A 14,176-nucleotide genomic window follows, 5' to 3' on the forward strand; every position below is an offset into this window, starting at 1 on the left:
GCAAAATAGTGTAGAGATTCCCAAACTATACCAATTATAGTTTATTCGTAATTTTTTGTAATTTACTGAAAATATTTGCAATCTAATTGTATGAAAGTAATATACCCTTATGCTCGACATATTACAAAAGGGTTAAAATATATAAAATATTTTTAGAAAGTGTAGTGAATGCTCGATTTGAAACAATTGTAAAGGTTTAAAAATATTTGTATAAACACAAAAGTCCTTGTGTTTAACTTGTATCTCCCCCCCTAAAATATTAAAAACATTGAAAATGTAGGGGTATGAACTCACCTCAAATGTGCATTGACTGGAATTAGCGAGTTGTAGAGATGATCCCTGGGTAAGCGTACACGCTAATAACGTTACCCTAAAAACAATTATATTTGACATCGTATTTAAATTAATAATATATTAATTTACATAATAGGTTGAGTAATAAATTAATTATATAAGGAGACTTAGCTGGAAAATGTTTAAAATGAGGTTTACGGTTGACAATGGGGTTTATGGTTGGAGATTTTTTGTGTTCACGGTTGGATCTTGAATTATTATGAAGATATGAATATTGCTTGAAGATTTGAATGTGGGTATCAATGTTCTTGGTGAATTGGTTGAAGATATTAAGATTCTGGGCTTAAATCTTTGAAGATTGAAAGGAAATATGTTGTTTAGGGATGAAGATTGAGAGGATTTTGGAAGTGGTTCACGGTTGAGAAATGAGGATATGATTTTTATTAAGGGTGTAAACATATATAAGGGGTGTTTATGGTTTGAATGGTATCAGGCCATAGGGTTTACAGTTCATAATTTGACTTGAAATGGGTTTTCAACCCATTAATAGGGGGTCACGGCCATAAAGAAACTATGAACACGCTTTTGATTTAATCCCCAAACCGTGTACCATCTTTGAAGTTTGAAGTTGGACCGTGAACCCCAATTTTGGCGTGAATTTTGGCTGTGAACTCCATTTTGGTGGAGTTTGTTGGTGGTGAACCCTCTTAGGGTGTAGATTATTGGTTTACGCGTTAATATATTCCCTTATATTTGGTTATAATGCAGTTTATCACTTAAGACTTATGTTTTATTTATTTAGTAACTTATAATTATGCCCTTGGGTTAATAGAGGGTATGAATAATCATAAGGATTGAAATGAGATTTTGGCTCTTATTGAATTGAGAATAACGGGTTGTTACATATATATTTGGAGAACTGGGTTTGAACCATTTTTGCGAAGTTGATATAAATGTTTGGTAATTCAAATATGTGTTGATGGGTTTTGAGCATTCTAACACTCCTATGGTGTACATGCAACCCTAGAAACCTTGGATCTATGTTTTCTCTATTATACATGCAAAATTTCATTTTTCCAAGGATTCATCCAAACTAGCATATGATTGGGGTATATGTAATATAAAAACTAGTAGAATGACATACCTTTCTTGTACCTTGGATTCCTTAAGACCTTGTGAGCCTAACATCCTAAATGTGATGCCTCAAATGCTTCACACAACACCACCAAGAACTTGGAATAACTTGAGAGAAGATTCTTATGCACCAAAATCGGCTAGCCCTCACTAGAATCACTTATGTTCTGATTTTAAAAGGATGAGGCTTCTTTATATAGTGTGTATATTAGGGTTACACCATGTAACCCATGCCTTTCCATATTCTTCATGATCCATGGGTTTTAACCTCCATGGAGTATCCATAAGTAACCACATGGGTTTAGGCCATCATGAAGAACTATGGACCATAAGCCCACTACATAAGAATGAATGATTTATCAAATAAATCCCCATTTATTTAATTAGTCTCTTTTGATTACAAAATCAATTCCAAACTAATTCTTGATCAATACTAATTAAATAATTCATATTAATATATTAGAACTTATAATATATTAATAAACCATAAATATCATCTTCTCACAAAAGTCTATCCAAATTATTCGAATTCCATGCAACCCAAATGGACCATGCTAAGTCGGGTCAAGTACATACCAAATCTAGTTATGGACTTAGACACCTTATCCAACAATCTCCCACTTGGATAAGTCTAATAACTATAGTTGCAAGTACAACTTTAGGATCTGACCTACAATTGTATCTCTTTCAAAGTCTCGCGGAACTAAGTTGTGCCATTTTAGATAAGTGATCATATAATCCTCTATTCAAGATATCAGCCGGACAAATGCATGGAACAATGTCGTACTTATTGTCCAACAGTTTGTTTCCTGATTTTCGATTTGTTTGACATAGAACTTAATCGAACACATCAATTCAGTTCTGACAGGGCCTGACACATAAGTCAAAACAAAATCATCGTGGGGCCCAAGATATCTCTTTTAATCCTCCAAGGACTAAAAGGAACAGATAAAATTCGACTAATATGCTTGTACTAACTAATCATCAAATTGTACACAACAACACGTTTTATAACATCAAGTTACTGATGCATTTTCGTACTATCAGTGTATAACGAAATCATATTCAACAACTCATATCTCTTGGTTTGAAGACTTATATGATATTACCATCTCACGATCACTCGAGATAAATTCCATGAGTGATGCAAGTGAGTGTGGGTTGAATCCAATACTCAGGCCTTATGAGCACTCATGAATGTTGCAACAATAATTGCTATGTCTAATACAATTAAGACAAATCTACAAACCCAATTCATGACAGTCTTATTTCAATAACTACTTCCAAAGTATGATCGACTGTGGATAGTTTGAATAATATAATTATTTTGGAAGTCAAAACATGCAAAATGAAACAATAGTAAATGATTTACACAAGACCGTACCATACTAGTAAATAAAAAACACCTTTTATTTAAACATCAAATGTCAATTACATTTCAACTATTATAAGTTTCGAAAAACTATCTAATTACTAAAACTAATATCATCCTTTAGCCCAATGCGCCTCGCATGCTGTAAATGCTTAACCCTACATAGCCCCTTCGTGAGGGGATCTGTTGGGTTCTCATCCGATGATACCCTCTTTGCCAGGATGATTCCTTCTTCTATTCGATGTCTAATGAAGTGTTATTTTTTGTCGATGTTCCTGGATCTGCCGTGATCCCTTGGTTCCTTGGCTAAGGCAACTGCACTCTTGTTATCATAGAAAATCTTCATAGGCTCCTTTATAGCTGGTACAACTCCAAAGTCTGCAATGAAGTTCTCCAGCAATATTGCCTCCTTCGCCGCCTCGCTTGCTGCTATGTACTTTGATTCACAAGTTGACTCAGCTACGATCTCCTGCTTGGAACTTTTCTAAGTAATTGCTCCTCCATTTAGGGTAAAGACCCAGCCCGACTGAGAGCGGAAATTATCCCTATCAGTCTGAAAACTGGCATCATTGTACCCCACTAATCTCAAGTCATCACTCCCACCAAGGGTAAGGACCCAGTCCCTAGTCCTTCATAGGTACTTGAGAATGTTTTTCACCAAAGTCCAGTGGGCCTTGCCCGAATTCCCTTGATATATGTAGACCATGCTCAAAGCAAAGGCCAGATCTAGGCGAGTACAAGTCATAGCATACATGATCGAGCCTACAGCGGAAGCATATGGTAATCGACTCATTTCAGATATCTCAGCCTCTATACTCGGGCTCCGAGTCTTACTCATTTTGGCGTTACTCTGGATTGGTAAGTCATCTTTCTTGGAATCCTACATGTTAAATCTTTTCAGCACCTTATCCAAGAAGGTACTTTGACTAAGTCCAATTAGTCTCTTACTCCTGTCTCTCAATATCCTTATCCCTGTTGGATATAGTGTCTAAGTCCATAACTATATTTGGTATGTACTTGACCCCACCCGGCATGGTCCATTTGGGTTGCACTTCACCCGAACAGTTTATGGATAATCTTTTGAGAATAGTATAAGTTATGATTTATTAATATATTATAAGTTCTAATATGTTAATATAAGATCATATTATTTAATTAGTATTGATCTATGATTAATCTAAGATTAATTTAGAGATCAAAAGTATTACTAATTAAATATGGGCTCTTATATTTATATAGTGTAGGCTAATGCTTATTTGGAATGGGCTAGGCTTGCATGGAAAGTCGATGGATACTCCATGGAGCTTTAACCCATGGATCTCATGGAAATGAAGAGACATGGGTATTAGGGTTTACATGGATGTAACCCTAATCCACCACACTATATAAAGGAGGCTTTGGTTCTTGAAATGACACTAGCTGTGGTGAGTAAAGAAAGGGGGCCGATTTCAAGATAGTTGTGAATATTCTCTTAAGGTTCCAAAGTTTGTGGTGATTTGTGATTCCATTTGAGGCATCCACACTATTGGTGCTAGGCTCTAAAACTCCAAGCAATCAACTACAACTACAAGCTAAGTAATTCTACTAGCTTATTTGATTCTAGTTCCCCATGCCATGCTAGATAGGATAAGAACCTTGGAAAATAATTATTTGCATGTATCTTAGTCAAACATAGATCCAAGGTTTCTAGGGTTTCATGTACACCATCGGAGTGATAGAATGCTCAAAACCCATTAGTGGTATCAGAGCCTAGGCTTGTTTGTTTGATACTTTATGCAATATATTGGAAAAAGTCGATTTTTTTGCTGTCTTCCTGATAAACTCACCGAGTCCATGGGGGGACCCGCCGAGTAGGTTCGTGCACTCGCCGAGTAGGAGCCTCAGAATGCAGATGTGACAACCATCAATTCTCGGTCAAGTCATAGTCAACTAAAGTCAACAAGTCAAACAGGTCAACTCATCTAACCCTTGTGTACTAGGGTTTTCATTGTGTTTCTTATTAAACAACTCGCATTCCTAATGCAAATTATCACTTAGAGTTTTCATGTGTTCAGAAATTCTAAACCCTAATCAAGGTAAGTGATGACTCTACTCGATAACATCTCTTCAAATCTCTTTCACTCTATCTCTCCCAAATCTCTCTCTGTATGAGAAATCTCTCCAAGTATATGAAATCTCTCCCAACTCTCCCTCTAAATGAGAAATCTCTCCAAGTGTGTGAAATCTCTCCCAAATCTCTCCAAGTATGTGAAATCTCTCCCAAATCTCTCTCTAAATAAGAAATCTCTCCAAGTATGTGAAATCTCTCCCTAATCTCTTTCAAAAGTTCCTTTAAATTTTTATAGTCTTTCGGGTCATTCCGACCCTTAACCGGGTCAAAAACCGCTCAAAACGGGGTAAAAACGGGTAAGATACCCTTAAGGACCCGAAACCACTCCTATAGGGCCGAACCCTCTCGAACCCAAAACCCCTCTTATGGACCGAACTGCTGAACCGAAACCAGAAGGACCGAACTTGAAGGTCCCTTCGGACCGAACCTCCTCTCGGTCTATTTCGCTCCTCGCCTAGGTTCGCTCCTGACACTTTGCCTTCTCTCCCCTTCGATCCTAGCCCCACAAGGCACTTCGGTCCCCACCTCCTTAGGACCAAAACTTGCCAGCTTCGGTTCCCCAATGCGAGAAGCCTCGCAGGTTCACCATTTTCACCCGGTTTTCATATAGTTTTGCGTTTAAAGTCCGTTTTTAATTATTTTAACACGGGGTTTTCACCCAAAATCATATTTTAATATATAGAACCCCTTATTTCCCAATTAATCACGTTTTTAGGGTATAATCCTTATCCAAGAAGAGTGGGTGGGATATTATTGGTGGAGTGTTGACTTTGCTTTAATCTGTGACACAAGCAACCTCCCATACCCACTCCATGTCAGTATTCACCATCAGCCCATACCTAGTCACTTCATTGTACTTTTCCCATCTTTTTCCAACCACATAATTGGTCAAAGGCTAGAAAAATCTCCTCTTTCCTCACACTTCTCTCATTTTCTCATTCTTGCACCAAAGATCAAACATATTTTCCCTCTCACTTCCTCTCTCTAGAAATTCGAGATTCAATGGCTGATCTTAGATTTTTCCTCCAAATTTGGTAAGTATCTTCCTCCTACACTTAGATATTCTACTATCCTTCATCCAAGTCATATATTGCTTACACAAATATCGTCATATTTGTTGTTAGATCTTCAAATCTTCAAGCATCTCCCAAGTGTTCTTGAGTTGAACACTTCTTTTCTCCATCATCCATCTACTGAAATCACTCAAGGTGAGTTCATACCCCTACATTTTCATGTTTTCTTAAGTTTTTTTGGGGGGGACACAAGTTATAACAACAAGAACACAACCAAACTCATTTAACAGCCTTCATCAGAAAAGTTCATCTCCATTCACAGACTGCTTTGGTCAACTTAAACATTTTAGTTTTCAAAACTATATTAGGTGCAAATAGTTCAGGTTCATACCTTTAAAATGATTACTTGAACATCACCATACGATATTTCAACGAATTATGGTGATTTTTACAAAACTGTCTATCATTTCAGAAACAAGTCCTGACAAGTCTGTGGATATGAACATTTTAACACAAGTTAAAGACTTCTAAAAATCATAATAAAATTATGAATAAACTAGACACATTTTGTGAACTCCCAGAATTTACGGATTCAGTTTTGGACCTCTTATGAATTTTCTATGAATTTTCTAAATACAGTAATAGAAAATCTTAACAAACAGAAAAATGCTATCAATTTCATTTCACCTTGTAACATGTCGAGCAAGGTGTATATCTTTTTGTGAATATATGTTATTGCAAATAAATGACATTTTGTCTTAGTATATAGACATGCATCAGTTAATAAATGGATTTTGATATATATATATATATATATATATATATATATATATATATATATATATATATATATATATATATATATATAGAATATAAAAGATAACAAATTGTTATAATCAAAGTACATCCATTACATACAAACATTTGAATAAACTATGTTAAGTATAGTTTGCATACATTACCTCTACCACCCTTGTTTTGATAAACTATAATAGGTATAGTTTATGATACTTTACATAACACACTCATACAAAAAGGGTACATTTATACAAAAGGGAGTTTCATTAGGATAATACACCACAAACAAACATTTTGATAAGCTATAATAGGTATAGTTTATATTCATTTACATCACAAAAGGTTTTCTTCATTTAAGCCGTCTTATCAAACCGTTTTCAAATCGTTTTACAAACGGACATCAAGTCATCTTTTCTTTGTTATTAAACTTTTCAAAGGTTTTTACAAAACTTCTTTTATACTTTTATATTGTTAAATACATGCCTACATATGTATGATTATATAAGTAATGTTTAAAGGACTTAGAATGGCTAGTTCGCCTTGTTTCCTTTTCTTCGTTGGGATGTGGTTTGATGGGTAACTGTTATCTGCCCAAAGGTCGTCTAAATATCAGTTATATATATCATGTATATATATATATATATATATATATATATATATATATATATATATATATATATATATATATATATATATAGTCATAAAAGTTCCATCAGTCAATTAAGTACCTTTGGGTAGCAAAGGTATACTTCCGATTATACTCGTACATTACTAGTAACTATAATAGGTATAGTTATGAGGGACTACTTTCCATTCCTAGTACAAGGAATCACACCAGAGTCATTTCATTCATGAGTTTATACGAAAACATGTTGTTTGTAGTGATACTATTGCATGGATAGTTGTACATAGATACAATTACATAGATTCTATAAGCTTAGATACTATTACATATTGTATGAGTAGATTCTATTATATACACTACGGGACTTACCATTCCGCACCCAAGGCTGTCAACTAGAGTAGGGAAAATGCACATCGGAAGATGGCTACGGTTGTACTGTTCAGCGAGTTTCGATGCCGTGAATATCCTAGTACCCAAGGATACCATTACTCTTACTGTGTGTCACACTCACATAGTTACGGGTGTACTGTTCGGCAAGTTTCCACGCCGTGAATATCCTAGTACCCAAGGATACCATTACCCTTACTGTGTGTCACAATCACATAGTTATAGGTGTATTGTTCGGCGAGTTTCCACGCCGTGAATATCCTAGTATCCAAGGATACCATTACCCTTACTGTGTGTCACAATCACATAGTTACAGGTGTACTGTTCGGCGAGTTTCCACGCCGTGAATATCCTAGTACCCAAGGATACCATTACCCTTACTGTGTGTCACAATCACATAGTTACGGGTGTACTGTTCGGCGAGTTTCCACGCCGTGAATATCCTAGTACCCAAGGATACCATTACCCTTACTGTGTGTCACAATCACATAGTTACGGGTGTACTGTTCGGCGAGTTTCCACACCGTGAATATCCTAGTACCCAAGGATACCATTACCCTTACTGTGTGTCACAATCACATAGTTACGGCTGTACTGTTCGGCGAGTTTCCACGCCGTGAATATCCTAGTACCCAAGGATAACATTACCCTTGCTGTGTGTCACAATCACATAGTTACGGGTGTACTGTTCGGTGAGTTTCCATACCGTGAATATCCTAGTACCCAAGGATACCATTACCCTTTCTGTGTGTCACAATCACATAGTTACGGGTGTACTGTTCGGCAAGTTTCCACGCCGTGAATATCCTAGTACCCAAGGATACCATTACCCTTACTGTGTGTCACAATCACATAGTTACGGGTGTACTGTTCGGCGAGTTTCCACGCCGTGAATATCCTAGTACCCAAGGATACCATTACCCTTGCTGTGTGTCACAATCACATAGTTACGGGTGTACTGTTCGGTGAGTTTCCATACCGTGAATATCCTAGTACCCAAGGATACCATTACCCTTACTGTGTGTCACAATCACATAGTTACAGGTGTACTGTTCGGCGAGTTTCCACGCCGTGAATATCCTAGTACCCAAGGATACCATTACCCTTACTGTGTGTCACAATCACATAGTTACAGGTGTACTGTTCGGCGAGTTTCCACGCCGTGAATATCCTAGTACCCATGGATACCATTACCCTTACTGTGTGTCACAATCACATAGTTACGGGTGTACTGTTCGGCGAGTTTCCACGCCGTGAATATCCTAGTACCCAAGGATACCATTACCCTTACAGTGTGTCACAATCACATAGTTACGGGTGTACTGTTCGGCGCGTTTCCACACTGTGAATATCCTAGTACCCAAGGATACCATTACCCTTACTGTGTGTCACAATCACATAGTTACGGGTGTACTGTTCGACGAGTTTCCACGCCGTGAATATCCTGGTACCCAAGGATACCATTACCCTTGCTGTGTGTCACAATCACATAGTTACGGGTGTACTGTTCGGTGAGTTTCCATACCGTGAATGTCCTAGTACCCAAGGATACCATTACCCTTGCTGTGTGTCACAATCACATAGTTACGGGTGTACTGTTCGGCAAGTTTCCGCGCCGTGAATATCCTAGTACCCAAGGATACCATTACCCTTACTGTGTGTCACAATCACATAGTTACGGGTGTACTGTTTGGCTAGTTTCCACGCCGTGAATATCCTGGTACCCAAGGATACCATTACCCTTACTGTGTGTCACAATCACATAGTTACGGGTGTATTGTTCGGCGAGTTTCCACGTCGTGAATATCCTCGTACCCAAGGATACCATTACCCTTACTGTGTGTCACAATCACATAGTTACGGGTGTACTGTTCGGCGAGTTTCCATGCCGTGAATATCCTAGTACCCAAGGATACCATTACCCTTACTGTGTGTCACAATCACATAGTTACGGGTGTAATGTTCGGCGAGTTTCCACGCCGTGAATATCCTAGTACCCAAGGATACGATTACCCTTACTGTATGTCACAATCATATAGTTACGGGTGTACTGTTCGGCGAGTTTGCACGCCGTGAATATCCTAGTACCCAAGGATACCATTACCCTTACTGTGTGTCACAATCACATAGTTACGGGTGTACTATTCGGCGAGTTTCCACACCGTGAATATCCTAGTACCCAAGGATACCATTACCCTTACTGCGTGTCACAATCATATAGTTACGGGTGTACTGTTCGGCGAGTTTCCACCCCGTGAATATCCTAGTACCCAAGGATACCATTACCCTTACTGTGTGTTACAATCACATAGTTATGGGTGTACTGTTCGGCGAGTTTCCACGCTGTGATTATCCTAGTGCAAAAGGATACACTCTCTGTTATTATATTATTTCCTTATTACCTTTACTTTGTGTCACATTCGTGTAATCGATGAGGTAGATTAGACTTGAGTAATAATAATTATACAAGGTAAAACTTTCTCTTATGTAGAGGTTCATACTTTTAAAAACATGAGTCTTGGTAGGAGACTACTTTTTATACTAGTAGGAAATATGGGAGTTCCTAGGGTTTTCAAACTTATACAAAGCTACTTTCTCAAACTTTTGCGAATATTTCATAACGACTTTTCTCAAGAATTGACACTAAAATACTTATGAATTCACCAGCATTATTGCTGATACTCACTTTCAAAATAACTTGTATTCTCAGGTCACATTTAGACAGTTACCGATGCAAGGTTTAGAGAAGACGGAGCAGTCAAGACTCGTCTTTTGTTTTGAGTATTCATTATGTTGAAAGAACACATTTGTAATTAAAAATTATACTATTAATGCAATGGATGATGTTGTCGCTTGTTTACTACTTTACATTGTTGTGATACATTACATGACGTCCTCCACCCCGGAACGTTTCCGCCGTCCTCAGTTTTGGGGTGTGACAGATTGGTATCAGAGCACTATTTATAGTGAATTAAGTATATCAACCCATAAAAGATATACTAACTATAAATAAAATGGGATTAAAACACTCTGACCAAGAGTCAATACTTTTAAATAATGAAATATTTAACAAAGTATACGTGCCTGCATTCATACTAAAATCAATGTCACAATGACATGAACAAAAGTATTACAATTGTTGAGTATCACAAATAAGCTTGGGGATGTATGGTCAGTCCTGGGATTGGCATAGCCTGATCAACTATGCTGGTCCGAGGAGTGATTAGCATATGCCCAAGAATGGTTGTGATGTGGCAACAAGTCTAAAAACTTACCAACACTACCACAATGAAATACCATAGGGGTATTTGGTGTTACTATAATTACTTATCTGAGAACTAAATAAATTCTTATCGATAGGTCAATAATTGTTTAGTGGATACATTAAAATTATATGTATCCAGGACGTCATAGACTTAGAATCTGTGGATCTTTGCTGTACTTCCTGTTCCTCGTTGGGCTATGGACTTAGAGTTAGGGTCGCTTATTCGAAGGTCTATCTTGTCCCGAATACATATAACTAGTATACACTAAACAAGTATTGAAGTGTCTGATAAAGATCATCTTATAAATATCTAATTAGTACGTCTACTTAGTTATCTCTTATATTCCCTTTTCTCGCGTAGATATCATGGTTGGATTTCCATCCCCACGACGACCCGTACTACCCTAATCACGGAAATGCTAGATGGCTCAGAGAGGAGCCAGAGAATGATCAACCAATCATTGTGGATGGTCACCAAGCTGAAGGCTTTGCTGATGGTTCCGACTCCGAATGTGAAGTGGAGAACCTACCCCTGATGGCTCTTAATCCGAATCCTAACCCTCGTCCAGCCTTCAAGGCCCGACGCCTCCTTGGGAAGAGTGCTTGGAAAACTGGAGCGAAGAGCAAGACCAACCTATTCCGTTTAATGGAGACCGAAGCTTCTACAACATAATCAAAGGAAGCTCAGCAGACATAATTCTTTCAATTCTGGTCCGTAGAGTTTCCCGAAACGAGATTCAGGGCAGAACAACTCTCCGTCGTATTGCAGAGGTTGATGCAAATGCAAGAATGCATACAACCCACACCGATCGCCTTGAGCACACTCGTGAAAGATCTGAGAGAGACCATGAAACGTTGCTGCAAGCACTGGCTGAAAAACGAGCCGAAGTCATAGAACTCCGATTGCGCCAGAGGGTGTACGAAAGGCACATGCTTGATATGGAACTACAACTGGCTGAACTAAGGGTTCACCAGGGGGATGACCGCCGCCAGTAGTAGATGCCTTACTTTCTTTCCCTGATAAAAATGAATTGTTTTTCCTATCTATGGTCTATGTGGCATTTTCTATGAAACTATCTTGTATTGTAGGTACTTTTAGTTAGGCCTTAAGGCGGCCAAAACTTTCCTACTCCGGATGTGATGTAAGACCCTCTACAAGGTCAATTTTCCCAAGCCGGTTACATCTTAAACATCAATGATATTGTCAGTCGGCTAAATTCTGTGTCACTCTTTGTTTATACTTTCATCATGCTATCATTGGAGTCTATCTAAAACCCACTCTAGTCAGGTTGTTGGACTAGGGTAGTTCAACTCAGGGATCATTCCCAATTCTCTTTCAGAGGTGCGATCATACCAGCACTAATGCACCAGATCCCATCAGAACTCCGCAGTTAAGCGTGCTTGGGCGAGAGTAGTACTAGGATGGGTGACCCCCTGAGAAGTCCTCGTGTTGAAACCCCCCTATTTGAACGTTAAACGTCTTGAGACCATTATGTGAACTACTCCTATTCTTTACTAGGACTACATCATAGGGTTGTTGGTCAAACTCTCAAGAACTTATTTCTACTCTTTACATGTAAGATCTAAATACATCTAGGTTCAACCATAATCACTCACGAATTCATTTTCTTCCCATGTTACAGAATCATGTCGTCATCCGGAAATAATCAGCCGAACAACGAAGCCCCTATCCTTCATATCGACGCCGCTACATTCCAAGCCGCGGTAACAGCTACCATGACAGTTGTCCTTGCAAACCTCAACGCTAGCAACGCAATCACGACTGGCGAAGGAATTGAAAATTCCGATCGATGTATCGATCTAGGAAGCCAATAAAGGGAAACAGTCACGGACATACAAAGTTGTAACACCGAGAGGGGGAAACAAAATCGCCGAGCTCGAAAGGAGCTCCAACGATCCCAAAGACTTGCCATGCAACAACAGCAAGTGGCAACTCCTGCCCCTTTAGCACCAGCATGACCCATTTCTCAAGTCCCTGGCATCGGATCAACCCTGCACACAAAGGTGGTGGTAAAACCAGACCCCATAAAAGTAAATTTTCGAAGTGGATGAACGAGGAGGGCACCCGTGTCCACGTAACTTTGAATAAACACCTCACTTCGACCACCAATGCTAGTACAAGTCAGATATGTCACCAATACGGTGCGATATGACACCTCAAAAAGGACTGTCCAATAATAAAGAACTCCGGCGCAGACGGAAAGATAGTAAGGATCACTGTCGCAGGAGAAACTACTCCGGACCCCGTTAAAGTATCTAAGGCGTTCGTTGTAACAGACTCATAAACTGTTTAAAACTAGTGCAACTAGAGTCTTATCTTTTGCGAGACCCCGTTAGTAAAGGGACCCTCGTACTGCGTATACTTCTTCTGTAGTATACCTAGTTCACAGCAATAGGCTTGTAGTAAATCTACAGTACTGTAACTTTGTTAAAAGTTACACAGTTGTGTTTTGTTTGTAACGCCTTTATGATCAAATCTAGTACCTTTATTTCCAAGTGACTCCGATTTTTATCATACGATTGGAGTCCATCCAGTCCTCACAATACCAGTTTCGTACGTAAATCTCTTCCTCCGAAATCATCTTTCTAGCAAAGCCGTCATTCTAGAACTCTGAAGTACTCATGCCTAGAGTACCTCAGATTTCTTATCCTTTCTGAAGAAACCTCAACAAACCTCCCCGAGGTACCACTCGGGCAGTATGTCAAGTTCAATAATATGAACTTCAGGACGGAGACTGCCCAAGACTACAAGTAATCGCATCGTCATACGAACAAACTTAGAACCCGGTACGACTCCAGTAACCAGATCGCCCTATAGTCTAACCGCCTACCGAGCTACAAGAACTGTCAGGTCAAACGGACGAAGCAACGCCGCTTCCCATTAGTGAAGGTTTGCTGGAATACCAACTAAGGACCTGGATTCACTTGGGAGTACGAGAATCAATCAATTAGGAAGTATCCCCACTTCTTGGATCGAATATTCATGCCTACTCCTTGCCTAAATTCTAATTTCGGGATGAAATTCCCTCTAACGGGGGGATAATGTGACAACCGTCAATTATCGGTCAAGTCAAAGTCAACTAAAGTCAACAAGTCAAACCAATCAACTCATCTAACCCTTGTGTACTAGGGTTTTCATTATGTTTCTTATTAAACA

The 14,176-nt window shown here is 38.7% G+C and overlaps 1 non-coding gene across 1 annotated transcript; it reads left to right on the forward strand.

Moving 5' to 3' along the window:
- The first annotated feature begins 12,338 nt into the window (after window positions 1–12,338).
- LOC111913814 (5S ribosomal RNA) lies at window positions 12,339–12,457 on the forward strand. Its single transcript, XR_002857639.1, has one exon. It is a non-coding gene; the product is annotated as a 5S ribosomal RNA (ribosomal RNA).
- Window positions 12,458–14,176: the final 1,719 nt, after the last annotated feature.

This window comes from Lactuca sativa, chromosome 4 (genome assembly GCF_002870075.4).
Source record: "Lactuca sativa cultivar Salinas chromosome 4, Lsat_Salinas_v11, whole genome shotgun sequence".
Classification (NCBI taxonomy): Eukaryota; Viridiplantae; Streptophyta; class Magnoliopsida; order Asterales; family Asteraceae; genus Lactuca; species Lactuca sativa.